This window comes from Vulpes lagopus, chromosome 8, assembly GCF_018345385.1.
Source record: "Vulpes lagopus strain Blue_001 chromosome 8, ASM1834538v1, whole genome shotgun sequence".
NCBI lineage: Eukaryota > Metazoa > Chordata > Mammalia > Carnivora > Canidae > Vulpes > Vulpes lagopus.
In genome coordinates this window covers 120,953,628-120,961,498 of record NC_054831.1, presented here as the reverse complement: position 1 = coordinate 120,961,498, position 7,871 = coordinate 120,953,628, and the positions used below count along the sequence as shown (strand labels likewise).

The following is a 7,871-nucleotide window of genomic DNA, read 5'->3' as shown; positions in this document are numbered from 1 at the left end:
CCAACCCTGAAAGTCCCACACTCTTCTCCTGAGCCAGCCAGGTGCCCCAGTGCCCTCCTCGTCTTTTTATCTTAAAATCCCACCAAACTCCCATTCCAGTCACCATCTACACTGCCACCAGATCCGAATTCTTAGATTCAAGTCCCCTTCACCATTAAGTTTTAAGCAGTCTTCCTTAGTCTAATTTCCCTGATACTATTCTCTTCACTCCTAAGGATCTGGGCACACACACTCCCCCCAACTCCCATCTTTCTTTTCTTTTTTTTTTTTTTTTTAATTTTGTTTTTCTCCCATCTTTTAAAACCAGTTTAAATGTACATTCAGGGCAGCCCGGGTGGCTCAGCAGTTTAGCGCTGCCTTCAGCCCAGGGCCTGATCCTGGATACTGGGAATTGAGTCCCACATCAGGCTCCCTGCATGGGGCCTGCTTCTCCCTCTGCCTGTGACTCTGCCTCTCTCTCTCTCTCTCCTCTCTGTGTATTCTCATGAATAAATAAATAAAATCTTTTAAAAAATAGTAAATGTACATTCATTCATTCAATAGAGTGTTCATTATGTGCCAAGCTATTTGCTAAATGCTGAGTCTGTTCTAGTAGATACCACAGACAATAAATATCCTTGTCCTTAGTTTACAATCTACAGTAGGAAAACAGACCATCAAAAAGTACACAAAAGTGTAAGAAGGGAGAATACAAGAATAAACCAGATTTATCTAACTGGGTGATGGGCGGGCCCTGAGCTAGGAAAGCATCTTTAAGGACCAAGATGGCCAACGTGGCTCTACCTTCATAGGTTATGGGGAGAGTGGCAGGTAAAGAGTTTGGAGAAGCAGGCAGGATTCAGCTCAGGCAGGACCTTGTAGGCTATGGTGGGAACTTGGGGTTTATTTATAAGGGGAAGGCACTGGAGTGTTGAATAGAGGAGTGAAATAATGATTTGTTTTGAAGAGATGTGCTTCTCCCTCTGCCTGTGTCTCTGCGTCTCTCTCAGTGTCTCTCATGAATAAATAAATAAAATCTGTTTTTTAAGAGATGAGTGGTGGATTATAGGAGGAGGCCCCAACAAACAGCTGATTGCCCATATCTAGGCTTTCCACGTTTATAGTACAAGTCGGCTTCCTATTATAGTGTAAGAGCTGTTTATGTGAATCCCTTTTCTTACAGCTTCTTTGTAGAGGCCAGTTACCTCTGTATGATATTAAAGTGCCTGTCTATAAAAATCTACATATATGTACACAGGAAACAGTCTGGCAAGAGAAAGACTAAACTTTTAGTAGTAGTTTGGGGAAAACATTCTCACATTTCTGTATTCTTTCAATTTTTTTTTACAATTAGCACATGTTGATTTTATATTAAAAATGAAGTCTATGTGAGTAGTTCCATTTTTATGCCACTCTGGAAAAGGCAAAACTACAGGGCCAGAGGAGCACTGATTACCAGGATTGGGACTAGGGGGTGTGGGGGTTGGCTAGAAAAGGAGACAAAGGAACTTTTGTGGGTGATAGAAATGTTTGATATTTTGATTTGATTGTGGTAAAAGGTACATGTCTATATTAGTTGAACCATATGATTAAAAAAAGGTGAAATTAATATATATAAATTACATATCAACAAGCCGGACTTTAAAAAATGAAATATAGGGAGGCACCTGATTGGCTTAGTCTGGAGAGCATGTGACCCCCCCCCTTTTTTTTTTAAGATTTTATTTATTTATGCATGAGAGACACCGAGAGAGGCAGAGACACAGGCAAAGGGAGAAGCAGGCTCCATGCAGGGAGCCTGACATGGGACTGGATCCCAGGTCTCCACAATCAGGCCCTGGGCTGAAGGCGGCGCTAAACCGCTGAGCCACCCGGGCTGCCCCCATTTTGCTTTTTAAAATAATTATAGGGGGGGCACCTGGGTGGCTTAGTGGGTTAAGTGTCTGCTGTCAGCTCAGGTTATAATTTCAGGGTCCTGGGATCCAGCCCCGCATCCCTGCTGAGCAGGGAGCCGGCTTCTCCCTCTCCTCCCCGTTCTGCTCTCTCTCAAATGTTTTTTTTTTTTAAAGGTTAAAGTATGTGGCATTAGAAAATATACAGCACTGTTTTATGTAATATGCTCTTTATTAATGATATGTGATAGCCTATTCAACCCCTTTTATATCTGTTTGTTAAAGATCTACTTTAACCAATCCAAATTTAGCATTGCTTTTTTTCCCCTTCACCTTAATGGCCATCACGCTGTACCTGATTCTGCAACTCAGTACTCAGTGGTGTTTGGTGTCTAATTCACTCCTTGGCAGCGCAGCAGATACCATTCATTCCACTTGAAGAACACACTACGTTCTGCTAATCCATTGGTCTTTCTCTCCGTGTGTCTCCAATGTTTCTATGGTGGGGCCGCTGCAGGGTAGATGGCTAGGGGTGGCCCAAGTTTGCGCATTTTCAATTTTAATAGAATGGGATTCGTGTCTTCCCCAGATGGGTACCCACCGCGCCAAGAAGCGGGTATCGTGCGCAGCGTACAACAGGTGCGAGCCGGCGCGCACTGCAGCTGGCCACAGCTTCCCGGCTCGCCGACTCCCTCTGCGCTCGCCGGCTCCTTCCCAGCAAGCACCGCGCACATTTGCATATTAGTTACGTCCTTGCCTTTACTTGCATATAAAAAATCGAAAGGACAAATCATAAAAGTCTCCCTGTGAAGATTGCCCTACGGCTCAGCATGTCTTGCAGTTCCCCACTTCAACTTGAGGAAGAGGAATTAGGAAATTGCTTGCACTTTGTTTTCACCTTTATCGAAAGAGGGGTTCGCCAGCACTGCCACCCTGTTTTTGGGCGCGTTAAGGCAAAAAGGGCTTCTGTCGTGAGTGGCACACGTAGGGCAGCTCCATTGCTCTTCGTGCGGAATCGACATCAAGAGATTTCGGAAGCATAATTTTTTGGTACCTGGGCAGCTGGTGATCGTTGGTCCCGGCGCCCCTGTCAGAGGTTAACTAAAATAAGAGCTTTTTGTGTTGTTCTGTTGTGTGTTTTTCTTAACAAGGAAATAACTGAAGTCTTCAACGTGTAGAAGGTCGACAAAGTGCTGGTTAGGTTAGCTAAGTCAACTATTTACGAGAAACATCAAAGAACCGTGGTTACACGCTGTGGTTTTTTCACAGTAAAGCGGGTGACGGTTGACGTAGGAAAAGCGGCTATTTTTCCATTTCACAGATTAGGGAATGGAGGTTTGAGCAAAGTTAAGTTACATGTTTATATAAAGGGCACTCTGGAGTCCAGAGGGACTATCCAGACTAAGTGTCTGCTTGCAGGGGTGATGGAATCAGCAAGCATAGCTGATTTTATAAAAATTCTTCCCCTCAACCAGGCGTATACATCCCTTTCTAAAGCTGTGTTAAAAAAATAATAATAAATAAAAATAAAGCTGTGTTAATGTTCTTTCGATAGCTTTTGGCCTTTAAAACCAGAAGCAATAGGGATCCCCGGCTGGCTCAGCGGTTTAGCGCCTGCCTTTGGCCCAGGGCGCGATCATGGAGATCTGGGATCAAGTCCCACGTCGGGCTCCCTGCATGGAGCCTGCTTCTCCCTCTGCCTGTGTCTCCGCCTCTCTCTCTATGTGTCTATCATGAACATATAAATAAATCTTAAAAAAAAAAAAAAACAGAAGCAATAGTTTTTTTTTTTTTTTTTTTTCATATAGAAGCAATAGTTTAAAGTATCAGTTTAGCACTTTCTTACTGCTGGCTACCAACAACCTTTCTGGATAACCATTCAACAAAGAGGTAAGAATCTAAAACCTTCAAAAAAAAAAAAAATCTCTCAGAGCAGTTGGGTGGCTCAGCCGCTTGGGTGGGTGACAATCTGCTCAGGTTGTGATCCTGGGGTCCTGGGATTGAGTCCCGCATCCAGCTCCCTGCAGGGAGCCTGCTTCTCTCTTTGCCTGCCTCTCTGACCCTCTCTCTGTGTCTCTCATGAATAAATAAAATTTAAAAAAAAATCATCTCTCAAGAATGTATCCTCATATGTAAAACTGTTTAAAAGGAGATTTAGGGGGGATCCCTGGGTGGCGCAGCGGTTTGGCGCCTGCCTTTGGCCCAGGGCGCGATCCTGGAGACCCGGGATCGAATCCCACATCGGGCTCCCGGTGCATGGAGCCTGCTTCTTCCTCCGCCTGTGTCTCTGCCTCTCTCTCTCTCTCTCTCTCTGTGACTATCATAAAAAAAAAGGAGCAACTAAAAAACTAAAAAAAAAAAAAAAAAAAAGATTTAGCAAGGGGTTCATCCATTGTAACAAGTGTATACTAGTGATTCAATATACAGTTGACCCTTGAACAACATGGGTTTGAACAACACAGTCCACTCTTATCGTAATATAAATGTATTTTCTCTCCTTTGTCTTTTTTTTTTTTTTTTAAGTAAGCTCTATGCCCAAGGTGGGTCTTGAACTTACACTTCTTCAAGAGTTGCATGCTCCACTGACTGAGCCAGCCAGGTGCCCTTCCCTTAGAATTTTATTTTATTTTTTTAATTTTTTTTTTTTGATTTTTATTTATTTATGATAGTCACAGAGAGAGAGAGAGAGAGGGGCAGAGAGACACAGGCAGAGGGAGAAGCAGGCTCCATGCCCTGGGAGCCCGACGTGGGATTCGATCCGGGGTCTCCAGGATCGCGCCCTGGGCCAAAGGCAGGCGCCAAACCGCTGCGCCACCCAGGGATCCCTAGAATTTTATTAATAGCATTTTCTTTTTCCTAGTTTTTTTATTAAAAGGCTGCAGCATATAATACACATAATACAAAAACATGTCTTAATCCACTGTTTATGTTATCAGTAAGACTTCTAGTCAACAGAATGCAGCTTTAGGGGAGTCAAAAGTTATACTGGGTGGGGAGTTATACTCGGATTTTTTTAAAAAGACATTTCTCTTAAAGAGGGGGTAAATGTGATGAGTGAGAGCAGGGTGAGGAACAGAGGGGGAGGGAGAGGCATAAGCAGAATCTTCGCTGTGTGTGGAGCTTGGTTGAGGCTTGATTTGGGGCTCTATCCCATGACCCAGAGGCCATGTCCTGAGCTGAAATCAGGAGCTGGATCCTCAACTGACTGAGCCACCCAGTTGCCCCTATAGTGGTATATTTTACAGTAGGGAGAGTGGGCGGGGGTTGGCACCCCTAACCTCTGCATTGTTCAAGGGTCAAGTGTAGTAGTGATCCATCAAGTGTCTAACTTCACAAGGCTTAGTGAGGGGAGAGAGAGCAAACTGAGTACTATGCTGAGTTTGGCTGGGAAGGGGAGTTTCTGGGAAAGCTTTCCTAAAGCAAAGAATTTGAAGCTGAAACCAAAAGAAGAAATAGAAGACCACCAAACAAAGTTGTTGGGGGAAGGGCTGTTTATGTAGAGGCAAACCATTGAGGGTGGATCCAATGTACTACAGTCCCAGAGCTGAAAGACCAGAATGGCCAGCATGAAACCAGCCAGGTGGCAAGACATAGGGAAGCCTGAAGAGACCAGCCCCTGAGACCTGGTCTCACAGGCCTTGGATGTTCCTTGCAGTATTTTTTATGAAGCATAAGAAATGAAGAATTATCTACACAATGTATCAGCAAACTTTCTGTAAAGAGGCTAGATGGTGTGTATTTTGGGTTTTGTGATCATAGGGTCTCTGTTAGCCACTCAACTCTGTTGTTGCAAAGCAGTAACAGACAATATATAAACAAATGGGTGTAACTGTGTTCCAATAAAATTTTATTTATAGACCCTGACATTTGAATTTCATATAATTTTTGTATGTCATGAAATAGTATTATTTTGATTTTTAAAAAATCCTACCAGCCATTTAAAAATGTGAAAACTAGGAATACTTCGGTGGCTCAGTGGCTGAGTGTCTACTTTTGGCTCAGGTCATGATCCCAGGGTCCTGGGATCTATTCCTGCATCAGGCTGCCTGCGGGGAGCCTGCTTCTCCCTCTGCCTATGTCTCTGCCCTCTCTGTGTCTCTCATGAATAAATAAAATCCTTTAAAAAATTAAATTAAAAACTTTTTTAAAATGTGAAAACCCTTCTTAGACTCCCAAGCAATAGCCAGGGAGCATAGTTAACTGGCCCCTGGCCTACATATTCAAGAGCAATGGTCAAACCAACTAAGGGATAGCCACAAATGGGATACAACGTACTCATTAAAATGTTGCATAGAAGCTAGTGCAGCCACTCTGGAAAACAATATAGAGTTTCCTCAAAAAATTGAAAATAGAGCTAACCTATGACCCAGCAATTGCACTACTAGGTATTTAGCCCCAAAGATACAAATGTAGTGATCCAAAGGGGCACCTGCACCTCAATGTTTATTTATTTTATTTATTTATTTTTTTTTTAAGATTTTATTTATTTATTCATCAGAGATACACAGAGAGAGAGAGAGAGGCGGAGACACAGGCAGAGGGAGAGGGAGAAGCAGGCTCCATGCACTGGGAGCCCGACGTGGGACTCAATCTCGGGTCTCCAGGATCGCGCCCTGGTCCAAAGGCAGGCGCCAAACCGCTGCGCCACCCAGGGATCCCCGACCTCAATGTTTATAGCAGGAATGTCCACAAGAGCTAAACTATGGAAAGAACCCAGATGTCCATCAACAGATGAATGGAGACGATGTGGTATATATACACAATGGAATATTACTCAGCCACCAAAAAGAATGAAATCTTGGGGCACCTGGGTGGCTCAGGGGTTGAGCATCTGCCTTTGGCTCAGGTTGTGATCCCGGGGTCCTGAACTGAGTCTTGCATCAGGCTCTTGCAGGGAGCCTGCTTCTCCTTCTGCCTATGTCTCTACCTCTCTCTCTGTGTCTCTCTATGTCTCTATGTCTCTATGTCTCTACCTCTCTCTCTGTCTCTCATGAGACAGATCATAAAATAAAATCTTAGAAAAAAAGAATGAAATCTTGCCATTTGCAATGATGTGAATGTAACTAGAGGGTATTAGGCCAAGCAAAATAAGTCAATCAGAGAAAGACAATTATAATATGATCTCACTCATGTGGAATTTCAGAAACAAAACAGAGGATCATAGGGGAAGGGAGGGAAAAATAAAACAAGACAAAATCAGAGAGGGACTCTTAACTATAGGAAACAAACCGAGGGGTGCTGGAGGGAAGGAGTTTGGGGAGATGGGGTAACTGGGTAATGGACATTAAGGAGGGTGTGTGATATAATGAGCACTGGGTATTACATAAGACTGATGAATCACTGGACTCTACCTCTGAAACTAACAGTAAATACACTATATGTTAATTAATTGAATTTAAATTTAAAAAATAATACAAAATGTTGCATAGAGGAGCACCTGGCTGGCTTAGTCTGTAAAGCATGGGACCCTTCATCTAGGGGCCATGAGTTCAAGCCCCATATTGAACACAGAGCTTACTATAAATAAATAAATAAATAAATTAATTAATTAATTGAAATGTTGCATAGGAACATTTATGGTAATGGCTCACCTCTGTGGAGCACTTATCAAGTGCCAGGCCCTTTATTGAGCACTTAGTATGCATTAGCTCCTATTACTCATCACATAAATCAATGAGGTAGGTAGTATTATTTTGCTCACTTTACAGATTAGAACACAGAAATTCCAAGAGGCCCAGATCACACAGCTAGAAAATAGCAGAGTCAAGAGGTGAGCTCAGGTCTTCTGACAGGAATCAGGTGCTCTGACTGCACAGAATGCTCCAGGAGAATGTCAACTACAGCAGAATCTGTTAGGAAAGATTTGTCGGGTGGACGCCTGGGTGGCTCATCAGTTGAGCATCTGCCTTCTGCTCAGGGCATGATCCCAGAGTGCAGGAATCTAGTCCCACATCAGGCTCCCTGCATGGAGCCTACTTCTCCCTCTGCCTGTCTCTGCCC

The 7,871-nt window shown here is 43.5% G+C and overlaps 1 non-coding gene across 1 annotated transcript; it reads left to right on the top strand.

The window, feature by feature from the left end:
- Positions 1-2,826: 2,826 nt before the first annotated feature.
- Positions 2,827-2,960, top strand: LOC121498377. Its single transcript, XR_005989756.1, has one exon. It is a non-coding gene; the product is annotated as a U11 spliceosomal RNA (small nuclear RNA).
- The last annotated feature ends 4,911 nt before the right edge of the window (positions 2,961-7,871 follow it).